General features: G+C 40.9%; 1 long non-coding RNA gene across 1 annotated transcript; it reads left to right on the forward strand.

The window, feature by feature from the left end:
- The first annotated feature begins 2,743 nt into the window (after window positions 1–2,743).
- LOC120998537 lies at window positions 2,744–7,873 on the forward strand. The gene is made up of 3 exons (XR_005778424.1): window positions 2,744–2,860; window positions 3,812–3,964; window positions 7,109–7,873. It is a non-coding gene; the product is annotated as an uncharacterized LOC120998537 (long non-coding RNA).
- The last annotated feature ends 4,966 nt before the right edge of the window (window positions 7,874–12,839 follow it).

Raw genomic sequence — 12,839 nt, forward strand, 5'->3', positions numbered from 1 at the left:
AACTTTTGATTTTATAATAAACAAGACTGAAACTGGAAATCCCCTTTAAAATGTAAAGCGTAGCTGGTTAGAACAATGTGTAACTGTCTGCAGCACAGAACCATTCACAGTACTGATCTTCTATGGGCCGAGGGACCGTTTGCGCCTCCTTAGGCTTGTGACCAGAACCTCTGCACCCCTATAGCTACACCCCCTAAATGAAGTCCTGACTGGTACTTTATCAGAGATCGTACAGATGTCTAACCTAATCTAAAACAAGCATGTTCTGGTGATACATTACTGTAAAAGTAATTGTAGTGTCAATATACACCATCTATCAGCCATTAAAACCACTTGCCTAATATTGTCCCATAGGCCCTCCCTCATGCTGCCAACAGTTCTGACCCTTCAAGGTGTAGATTCCACAAGACTTCTGAAAGTCCTGTGATATCTGGCACCAAGACATTAGCAGCAGATCCTTAGTTGGGAGATTTGATGTCCATGGATCGGACTTGATTCTCTGGCACCTACTTGTATCAGATTCAGATCTGGGGAATTTGGAGACCAAGCCAACTTCATGAATTCTTTGTCACCTTCCTCAAACCATCCATGAACAATTTCTGCTGGGTGGCAGGGGCATTATCCTGCGAAAAAAGCACTGCCAAAATGCAATACTTAGGCCATGAAGGCGTGTATTTGGTCTGCAATAATGCATTGTATGGTCTACCATAGTCAGCAGAGAGTTTTTCTACAGTACAGTAGCCCCTCTGTGCAATCATACCAGACAGGCTAGCCTTCACTTCCCCAACACAGCAGTGAGTCTCGGGCACCAATGATCCTATTGCCCAATAGGCCCTTCTCATGTAGCCAACAATTCTGACCACTCAAGACATGGACTTTAGGAGACCTCTTCAGGTCCTGTGATACATAGTACCAATACATTAGTGTTGCCAATTCACTAGTTTCATTCCTTGGACCATTTTTGGTAGGTACTAACCATTGCATAGGTACTTTCTACAAGACTGGCCATTTTGAACCTGGAATCGTGTCCTTCGGGTTATTAGGCTTGCCCATTTTTCCTGCTTCCAGAATGCACTATTCACGTTGGCTATTTGCACTTTTATCTCCCCCATACTCTGCATCAAACAGAGTTTCTAGGGGAACAGCAATAAGAGGGACGGGCTGTGACAACTTTATTTTATAATTCTGTTGTTAAAGGGGAAATATGTATGTGACCCTTTTCTTGGATTGTTAGGATTTCCTAATTTTAGGGCTGTTCCTCATGCTGAAAACTCCTACACAGCATGTTTTTTAGCCCAGAGTGCAATACACAGTATTCATTTTTCACAATCTTTTTTACAGGAATATTCAGCTATAAAGAGAAGTGCACGTCTACAAGGAACGCTGTATGTACATGCATTCCTGGGAAGAAATGCACAGATGAAAAGTGCACACAGTGCAGAAATGACCGTTGTCTTGCTGGACAGCAGCTTGTTGGATCAAGTAAGACCCTCCTTGTTAGGGTCCATTCACACGTCCGTTTTTTCTTTCCTGATCTGTTCCGTTTTTTGCTGAACAGATCTGGACCAGATCTGGACCCATTCATTTTCAATGGGTCCTGGAAAAAAACGGACAGCTCAATGTCTGATTTTTTTCAGGACCCATTGAAAATGAATGGGTCCAGATCTGGTCCAGATCTGTTCAGCAAAAAACGGAACAGATCAGGAAAGAAACAACGGACGTGTGAATGGACCCTAAGACTGTATTTCGCAATGTCTACTTTTTCCTAAGATGTTTGTAGAATTTGTTAAACGGAAGGGATTTATGGTTAATGGAGCCAGTCGTGTGACCACTTAGTTACAGATATTGCAAGCCCTTCTGAATATTATATCAATCCATAAACCATGAATATATTGTCTTCCTATTGTATCCTATAACAGTCTAATTGGAGGTCCCCAGGGATTATGTCTCACAACACTCCCTGTCCCAGTCATCTGCCAGATAAGTGTTATTATAGGGGCACCAAGTTCAATAAGAATTTATATACGACATGAAGACAATGATGTTTGCTATAATGCCAGTACCCCTAGGAAAACACTGATCTGTCAGAGAAATCGAGACAAAATGTCTTACCATGGAAACACAGGCAGAAACACTGACCTTAGGCCTGAAACTTTAATAAGTAGTACAAACCAGCGGCTCAACCTATAGGCCGAACGGAAGTGGGTGCTCACCTCTCGGTCCACCCAGACCGCACGGTAGACAAAAAATAGTAATAGAGATGAGGGGCACTCAGTATAAGGGAACAAGAAGCGGTGGTGAAAAAATTAAAATTTTATAAAAGTAGCACACTTATACATCAAATGGTCATAAATACAAACGTAGTATCATATCACAATACAATAAAATAAATCAATGAGAACAGGGCCCTAGAGTAACCAGATAGTAGTACAGGTTCAAGGGTTCATGGGACACTCCCCACAATATAAGTCAGTCCCAGCAGGTTAAACACCCTAGATGAGGCTCCAAAAGCGCATAGCTCAGACGGAGGGTATGAATATCCAACACTGTCCAACTTCACACCTCCACAGTTGGAGTATAGACAATTGTGTCAAGTCCAGAAAGGTATAATTATTCGGATGTTGTAGCGAATAAGTGGCAAAACGTCTCTTACCCTGTGTCTTCACTCGGCTTACTGCGGTGAATCCAGGAAACAGCCGATCAAACGCGGCGTCCCACGTGATGTAGAGTCTGAACGTGACGTCTCTTGGAGGCATAATTATTATTAATGGGACCCATACATCAAATGTGGTTTGTGGTGGATTCTTAGCAAAGACTACAAAATCACCAGGCCCATCATCAGAGGTCAACACCACCACAGGTAAGTCTATATAATAGTACATTATCAGACAGATACAGTAAAGGGATGTAATTCATGGACACAAAAATTTATCAAGAATATCAGGAATTTTCCTGTCAGATTGGTAAAAGTTGATTTGGTCAAAATCAGGAAATGTGTGTTAAACTTGATACCTTCTTTGGCTGCAACCTAAATCTCCAGTTCATTTCCTTGGACTACAAATTTGCATGATTACCGCATTTTCTCTGCTCCCCTTCCCCTCCATTGTCTTACTCTTACTACCTGATGAGTGCAGCTTGACATGAACAGTTAGTACCTGAACAGAAAGAGGGAAAGATATGCAGTGCCCAATGTAATATCCAAACCATATGCTAAACAATACTGGAAATCATTCTGTGGTGAAGTCCCTGAGAGGAACATCTTGGAAGGGCTTTACATAAATATCTCCTATCACAGCTTTGAACAAAAACCCAGTTCTGAAGACCCTTGTTCACATTATTGTCTCTCAGTGGTGTGCGGAATACTGTATATGAATATTGGTGGGTTTGGAGGATGTAAACCCGCTCTTGGTTCTGCCACTATACACTCAAGGTCATCCAGTCATTTGGTTTTACAAAGGGCTGAGGTGGATGAGAAATGAGTATGATCCAGGAGAGGCTCTTCCCTCGTCAGTGTATTTCATTGTCTTCCATCATCAGATAACCATTTCTGTGCAGCTTTTTCTACCATAGGCAGAATGGATTTTCTAAAGTAAAGTTCTAGTTTATAGCAACTTTATCAGGAACCACCGTAAATAGATTAAAACTGGAATTGCTCACTGCCCAGTGGCTATATACTAGTAGCCATCAGGATGACAGGGGAATTGTTTTATACTACATATTTGTCTACTATTCATTAATATATTCTGTATATTATCTATTTTATATTCCATTTTAGTAATATGTTAGCATATTTTCTTCTTCCCCATTTTAGACACAAGGCAAGTTTTGGTACCATCACCTGGAGAAAGTCATTTGCAAATTATCTATATTGTAGCCTCCTGTGCAGTCAGCTTGTTGTTCATAGCAATTTGTGTTGCATGCCGGTGGAAACTTACTGAAAAAATTAAACACGTTTGCCAAGAAAGTAAGTAAATCATTATACCTGCCCGGTATAAATCCAATGTGGAACCGAAAAGCAAATATTGTATACAATGCCCTTTCTGTCTGCCATGCTATAAGCTGATAATGGCTGGAAAATAAGACTGATTATGACTCATTTTTGCACAGCACTCACTTCAGGGAATGCAACTCCATAGGACAGGGTTTCCTAACATTGGTTGCTTTGAACCTGGGGTTCCTGCACAGGCAACAACAAGAACCATAAGCATGAGATGGTCATAGAGGTTCCTCACTTAGGCAACCTTTTCTTCTCTCAGTAGATCACTGTAGAGTCCTCTTGTTTCCAACAAATGAGGTAGTGAGAACATTTGGGCCATATAATTGAAATTTGGCTCAATGATCCTCCACAATCAGAAATGGAGCTGGTATGGAGAAGAATTTACAATACATGGATAGTATTTCACTGTAGACTACCCCCTCTTTTTTTGATCTGATTAATGTATTCTCACCTGTGAAGACTCTTAATATTAAACTCCAGAACATCATGCCTTGGGAGGCATCATATTTATTAGTAGTAGTGGTCCATAGTGCTGTTAACCACTGATGTACTTCAGTTCTCCTGCTACATATGGGCATTGCCAAATGGAGGAACAATAACCCATACCCTTAACTTAAAATTCCCAACCATGATAATTTTTCTTCTGCTGCGAAACCCTTATACAGTGAGGAACAGAAGTATTTAGAAATCATGGAGTGGTCTGAAATTCACATTGTAGGTGCATTCCCACTCTGAGAGACAACATAAAAATAAAATAAAAATCAGGAAATCGCATTGTATGATTTTTAAAGAATGTATTTGTCTTGCACTGCTGAACATAAGTATTTGAACCTGTTACTGTGCCTTTAAAAAGTCCACCTCTACTCCACTAATTAATGTAACTTAGTAGCACCTGTCTGAGCTCTTTAAAGACACCTGTCCACCCCACAGTCAGTCAGACGCCAACTACTACCATGGGCAAGACCAAAGAGCTGTCAAAAGACACCAGAGACAAAATTGTGGACCTCCACAAGGCTGGAAAGGGCTATAGGGTAATTGCCAAGCAGCTTGGTGAAAATAGATCAACTGTTGGAGCAATTGTTAGAAAATAGAAGAGGCTAAAGACGACTGTCAGTCTCCCTCGGACTGGGGCTCAATGCAAGATCTCACCTCGTGGGGTATCACTGATGATAAGAAAGGTGAGGAATTAGCCTAGAACTACAAGGGAGGAGCTGGTCAATGACATGAAAATAGCTGGGACCACAGTTTCAAAGGTCACTGTAGGTAGAACACTATGCCATCATGGTTTCAAATCATGCATTGCACGGAAGGTTCCCCTGCTCAAGTCATCACATGTCCAGGCCTGTCTGAAGTTTGCCAATGACCATCTGGATGATCCAGAGGAGGCAGGGGAGAAAGTCATGTGGTCAGATGAGACCAACGTAGAACTTTTTGGTCTAAACTTCACTCGTCGTGTTTGGAGGAAAAAGAAGGATGAGTTGCATCCCAAGAACATAGAAACATAGAATGTGTCAGCAAATAAGAACCATTTGGCCCATCTAGTCTGCCCAATATACTGAATACTATGAATAGCCACTGGCCCTATCTTATATGAAAGATGGCCTTATGCCTATCCCATGCATCCCTACTGTGAAGCCTGGGGGTGGTAACATCATGCTTTGGGGGTGCTTTTCTGTGAAGGGGACAGGACGACTGTACTGTATTAAGGAGAGGATGAATGGGGCCATTTATTGAGATTTTGTGCAACAACCTCCTTCCCTCAGTCAGAGCATTGAAGATGGGTCGTGGTTGGGTCTTCCAACATGACAATGACCTGAAGCACACAGCCAGGATAACCAAGGAGTGGCTCCGTAAGAAGCATATCAAGGTTCTGGAGTGGCCTAGCCAGTCTCCAGACCTAAATCCAATAGAACATCTTTGGAGGGAGCTGAAACTCTGTGTTGCTCAGCGACAGCCCCGAAACCTGACGGATCTAGAGGAGATCTGTGCGGAGGAGTGGGCCAAAATCCCTGTTGCAGTGTGTGCAAACCTGGTCAAGAACTACAGGAAACATTTGACCTCTGTAATTGCAAACAAAGGCTTCTGTACCAAATATTAACACTGATTTTCTCAGGTGTTCAAATACTTATGTTCAGCAGTGCAAGACAAATTAATTCTTTAAAAATCATACATGTTTTCCAGATTTTTTTTTTTTATTCTGTCTCTTAGAGTGGGAATGTACCTACAATGTGAATTTCAGACCCCTCCATGATTTCTAAGTGGGAGGGTGTTCAAATTCTTCTGTTCCTCACTGTAACTACACCAAAAATGATAACATTTCTGTATTTGTATTGCCAGGAACCCTTACCTAGGTTCTTAGGGTTGAAGACCACTAATCCAACACCCATTCTTAATGTGTTGTCTGGTTATCCTACTCTTGATTATTAAATAGGTTGTCCAGAATTAGAAAAACATGGCTGTTTCCTTCCAAAAACAGCACCACCCCTGTCCACAGATTGTATGTGGTATTACAGCTCTGCCTCATTGACTCCAATGGAGCTGAGCTGCAATGCCAAACACAGCCCATGGACAGGGTTTCCATAAACAGCGCCACTCCCGTCTCGGGCTACATCTGGTATTTCATCTTAAAGGGTATACCGGGATTACAGGCGTTGTTACCTAGCCCTTCAGAGCATGTGGTACCTAGTGAAAAATCACCTGCTCCTTTCCACAGCCTGTTTACATCCGGCCAGGGTCATGTGTGCCGCTGCAGCCTCATGGACTACTTGTCCCCAAGTGGCATGGCACTCAACAGTGACATGCCACTTGGGGACACGTCAGCACACTGAGGCTAGTCATTGCTTGCAATGGTGCCCGTGCCCATGCCCATGACCCCACCAAATGGAGCCAGGGTGGAAGCAAGTATGATGTTTTTATTGGGTACCACATGCTCTGAGTTCTAGGTATTAATGGGTGTAACAGTGGAAAACATCTTTAATCGCAGGAAAGTGAGCTACAATACCAGACCTTGTCCATAAACAAGAGTGGTTCTGTTTTTATAACCCAGGACATGAATGGTAATATGTCATAAAATGCACTAAAAAACTCTTATAAATCATTTTTTCTCATTAGTTCCAAAGCCTATAGTGAAACAGACAGAAGAAGAAGATGGCTGTAGCTGCCACTTTCCAGAAGAGGAAAATGGAGGGGAAAATGAACCCATGACACTGGAAGCCTGACACTGCTACACCTCCACTTCTCTATATAGACAAGATCAGGTTTTTTCTCCTACAGCGTTACACAGGATTACCTTTATATTACGTGGATGGTTCAGAATTAAGAGGATTCCTGACAACTATTAGTTCAGATCTAAACCTATTATGATATAAACTTCATGGTGCAGAAAAGTACAACTAGAGGTCCATGGGTCCATATAAACAAGGCAGAGACTTGGAGAACACTGCTCAAAGATCTGGAGGAATATCCATTCTCAGAGCATTGCCTTACAGTTCTGTATCCAATGAGCTAATATTGGTCTATAGCTGGATCACACTGGCCCACCAGAAGACTAAGAGACCAGCAGTGCGCACAGACAGAATCATAATGAAACATTGATACAATAGTGGCCATGAAAAGTGTGCATAACCCCAACACATTTTTTCACAAATAACTTATTAGTCTTTGTTGAGAATAAAGACAGAAATGGACAGAAATGGCAGCTTTACAGTTTAAATCGAATGCCTTTTACAAGCAAAGTTTTTGCTCCATGTGATAGAAACTGCAAAAAATCCTTATTAGGCCCCTTGCAGACGTGCGCATGCGGATTAGGTCCGGATGCGTTGCGAATGCGTTCAGTCAAAAATGCGCGATTTCGCAAACAGTTTTGTATGCGATTGCTTTCAGTTTTTATCGCTCGGGTGCAATGCGATTTAATGCGTTTTGCATGCGCGTGATAAAAAACTGAATGCATACAAACAACATCTCTTAGCAACCATCCGTGAAAAACTCATCGCATCCGCACTTGCTTGCAGAATATTGAACATACTGTGATTTTCACGCAACGCACAAGTGATGCGTGAAAACCAACACTCATGTACACAGCCCCATTGAAATGAATTGGTCCGGATTCCATGCGGGCACAATGCGTTTGCATCACGCATTGCACCTGCGCGGAATACTCACTCGTGTGAAAAGGGGCCTTAGGGTACAGCCACACAGTTAGGTTTCCTGATGTAGTTTTGGAGCCATGACCTGGGGTGAATTCAAAGAAAGAGAAGCCATATCTGACCTTTATACTGTCTCTCCTTTTATGATCCACTCCTGATTTTGGCTTCCAAAAATGCATCAGGAAACCCGATTGTCTTGCCGTACCCTAAAAATCTCCTAACATTTTGTGTCTACAGCTCCACTGCAGGTCTATGTGTCTTCTTGGTTACAGACTACAAACCAAACTGCATGTATTTTGAACCTACAGCCATACCCGCTTTGTATTTTGCATCTTGCTCTCAAACATTTGGTAAGTTAATAAGGAAGGACAGATGTAAAGAAATATGACTACACATGGTTTGTTTGTAGTCTGTAGTCCTGGAGACACATAGGTATACAGAACAGCTGTAGATACAAAACAGTAAGAAATTTATAATCAAGTTAATTTGTAAAGCTGCATAATTTTTTTCTCTTGTAACTTTAGATGCATTGGAGCAATAAAAAATGGTCCTGAAGGTGGACACAACGTATATGTAAAAAGGCCATCAACCTCTCTTTGGATAGATCTCAATGGATACAATATACTGCCGTACTATGCTGGTCCATAGTCTATTTAAGTAGTGTCCAGTCTATTTTTGATAATTTAAAATAGAAATATATTATTTTTTATGTTCTATAAAGCTGCTTATATTTAGTCTATTGTTGTTGGATTTTTTTTTTGTTAAGAACCTAAACACCGAATAGAACTGTTATGAAAATTTCAGGTGTACTCATTGAAGAAATATATATACACTGCCTGTACAAAAAAAAAGTTGCCACCAAAAAGAAAAGGTCACACTCGCTAATATTTTGTTCGCAATGTCACAAAATTTATTTCCATCCAGTGTTGCATTAAGTCTGAGTCTGACTGCTGCGCAAAGCCTTCTCCAGTACATCCCAAAGATTCTCAATGGGGTTAAGGTCTGGACTCTGTGGTGGCCAATCCATGTGTGAAAATTATCTCATGCTCCCTGAACCACTCTATCACAATTTGAGCCTGATGAATCCTGGCATTGTCATCTTGGAATATGCCCGTGCCATCAGGGAAGAAAAAATCCATTGATTGAATAACCTGGTCATTCAGTATGTTCAGGTAGTCAGCTGACCTCATTCTTGGAGCACATACTGTTGCTGAACCTAGACCTGACCAACTGCAGCAACCCCAGATCATAGCACTGCCCCCACAGGCTTGTACAGTAGGCACTGGGCATGATGGGTGCATCCCTTCATCTGCCTCTCTTCTTACCCTGATACACCCATCACTCTGGAACAGGGTAAATCTGGACTCATCAAACCACACACATGACCTTCTTCCATTGCTCCAGAGTCCAATCTTTATGCTCCCTAGCAAATCTAAGCCTTTTTTTCTGGTTTGCCTCACTGATTAGTGGTTTTCTTATGGCTACACAGCTGTTCAGTCCCAATCCCTTGAGTTCCCTTCGCATTGTGCATGTGGAAATGCTCTTACTTTCACTATTAAACATAGCCCTCAGTTCTACTGTTGTTTTTCTTCGATTTGATTTCACAAAAACGTTTAAGTGATCGCCAATCACGATCATTCAGGAATTTTTTGCCGCCACATTTCTTCCTCGAATACGATGGTTCCCACCTATCCATCCAGTTTTTAATGATGTGTTGGACATTTCTTAACCCAATTTTAGGAGTGCAATCTCCTTAGATGTTTTCTCTGCTTGATGCATGCCAATGATTTGACCCTTCTCAAACAGACTAACATATTTTCCATGACCACAAGATGTGTCTTTCGACATGATTGTTTAAGAAATGAGAAGCAACTCATTGCACCAGTTGGGGTTAAATAACCTGTTGCCAGCTGAAAGATAATGGCCCATGCAGTAATTATCCAATAGGAGGCTCAGAACTGCTTAGTTAAATCCAGGTGGCGACTTTTTTTTTGGACAGGCTTATTTTGCACTTTTGTTCATTTCATGGTATTTCTTTTACATGATGCTTCAAAAATTACAATAGAAAAGGGTTAGCATGGAAGAAGTGGTAACAGGGAATTCTAAGTCAATACTATATAGTCTGCCATTTGGGAACCCCTTTTAATAGCCACAACAGATACAAAAAACATCTCTAACCTGAGGCACCTAATGACATGTCCAGACCATTAATTACAGTAGGCATGGTGTAATTGGTGCTGCCAGGTTTTCAAGAAGATAATTTCTCAATGTTCCAACACTTAAAGTTTTTTCTTGTTTAATGAATATTTTACGTGCCATAATGTACTGCCAAGGACAGCAATTATAGCTGTGCAGAAAGTCTGCATGTAGCGTCTGCCTAAAGGCCTCATGCACACCATCAGTATTGTGAACCTTACTGTGATCCACATGGTTCTATATGAGGTTCTCTATAATGGCCAGAGTTACAGTTTTCCCCTAGAAGCACTGCAACCACAGCCTATAGTGGAAAACCTGGTCTGGTGTATGGCATCTAATGAAGCGTGCTGCACATTTTGTATAGTACTGTATTGTATATACGGTAAGCATAGCTTTAGTGAAATGGATTACAGATCCCATGTACGGTCCTGGGCATGATACCTAAGGCACAATCACTTTCAATTTCCTTTTTAGAGACATTTTTTAATGTAACTGCTCTATTTTCTACATGTATGTAATAAAGTTAATATAAAAGCTTTTGTCAATTATTTTAGTGGAATTGTGCTTAAAATGTATGAAATCTAAGTTAACCACTTCCCATCTGGGCCATTTGCCCCCTTCCTGACCAGGCCTAATTTTGCAAAACTGACACATCTCACTTTATGTGGTAATAACTTTGGAACGCCTTTACTTATCCAAGTCATTCCGAGATTGTTTTCTCGTGACACATTGTACTTCATGATAGTCATAAATTTGAGTCAATATATTTCACCTTTATTTATGAAAAAATCCCAACTTTACCAAATATTTAGAAAAATTCGCAATTTTCAAAATTTCAATTTCTCTGCTTTTAAAACAGAAAGTGATACCTCATAAAATATTTATTACTTAACATTCCCCATATGTCTACTTTATGTTGGCATCATTTTGGAAATGTCATTTTATTTTTTTAGGACGTTAGAAGGCTTAGAAGTTTAGAAGCAATTCTTCAAATTTTTAAGAAAATTGCCAAAACCCACTTTTTAAGGACCAGTTCAGGTCTGAAGTCACTTTGTGTGAAAATTATCTTCTTACCAGTGACTGTATTTGCGAGTTATCACCATCCATCTGATCCTCAGCTGTGTCATGTGACCAACACATTGATCTCCAACACACAGGACAAGAAGTCAGTTACTTCTCTATTCATTCCTAACACTGGCTTTGAGACTCCCATAGGAATACATAGAGAAACTGACATCTTGTCCACAAATAAGAAGCTGTGTTATTTGGAAAGTTTGATTGCTGGTCACATGACATAGCTAAGGATCAGAAGGGAGGGGATAACTCACAAATACAGTCACAGGTAAGATTACCTCCACTACAGTTTACATGGTACCTTTCTAACGGGTCAGAAATTAAACATTTTTGTGGGAGTGTTACTTTAAAGGATAACTGTCGTATATATTTTTTTTTGGAGTATTGGGTTGTGGTGATTAATATCACCTTGGTGGCCCTATTTCAACTTTTCACTGTGTATTCAATTACCCCTTAATTCCACATTTTTGTTGCCTGTACTGCCTACTTTTACCTGTGCTTAAAATAGGGTTGCTAGGCATGGTCCGTCTATGTGTTGAAGGACGGAGCTGCGTGCAGGGTCACATTACTGACAGCCAGGGACTGTAAGTAAATGATTAAAGCCAGGTCCTCCCCAGCAGCTGATAACAGTGCCTGGGCTGTGTGCACTTCTCCCTGTCCCTGTGCTTGGCAGACGCTCCCTCACTCAGCAGAGCTGGAGAATGCAGAGTTGGAGCAGCGCACAACAGGGAAGGGAGATCGGCCATCTGCTCAGTGTATAAATGAAAGCAACATGTGGTAAGAGGACCCCTTTGTGCTGCAGGAGATTAACCCTTTAGGGGGGAGGGCTCTGGTTACTGACACTTTTGGGGGGCTATTGTTACTGGCTAGTGCATGTGAGGAGCTCAATGCATTGTGGGTAGTGAGGGCAGGCGGGATTAGCCTCAGGGTGAGGGCAGTGGCGGCCATCTTAACTGAATAGTGAAATTGCAGTTTTATGCAGACTGGTTGCTAAGGGCTGAATCTTATTAAATATGGGGTAAGTCAGTCTAATAGTAACTGATTCTGGAATATCATGTTATTAGTAACTACATATATGAAAATTGAAATTAGGGTCTAAATGTGACAGTTATCCTTTAAGCGTATCTTTTTTTAGAATTTTTGGAGAAAAAGAAGTCGCTCTTCTTTGCACGATTTTGACCTTCCTTAAAGGGATCACAATCCCTTTCTTATCCTGGATAGGCATGAAAGATCCAGTATATATATATCTGCCTGTAGTGATAATGATAATAACAGAACAGAAAATCATGACCTATAATTAGACCTATTGGGCAGTGCGAATATTGAAGGATCATATAAAAAAAAATATTATGAGTATCATGAAAAATTAAAAAACAATTCTTTAAAAATATGCTTAATATAAAAATGTGATTTAAAGGGCATCTATC

The sequence above is a fragment of the Bufo bufo genome, chromosome 1 (assembly GCF_905171765.1).
Source record: "Bufo bufo chromosome 1, aBufBuf1.1, whole genome shotgun sequence".
NCBI classification, from domain to species: domain Eukaryota; kingdom Metazoa; phylum Chordata; class Amphibia; order Anura; family Bufonidae; genus Bufo; species Bufo bufo.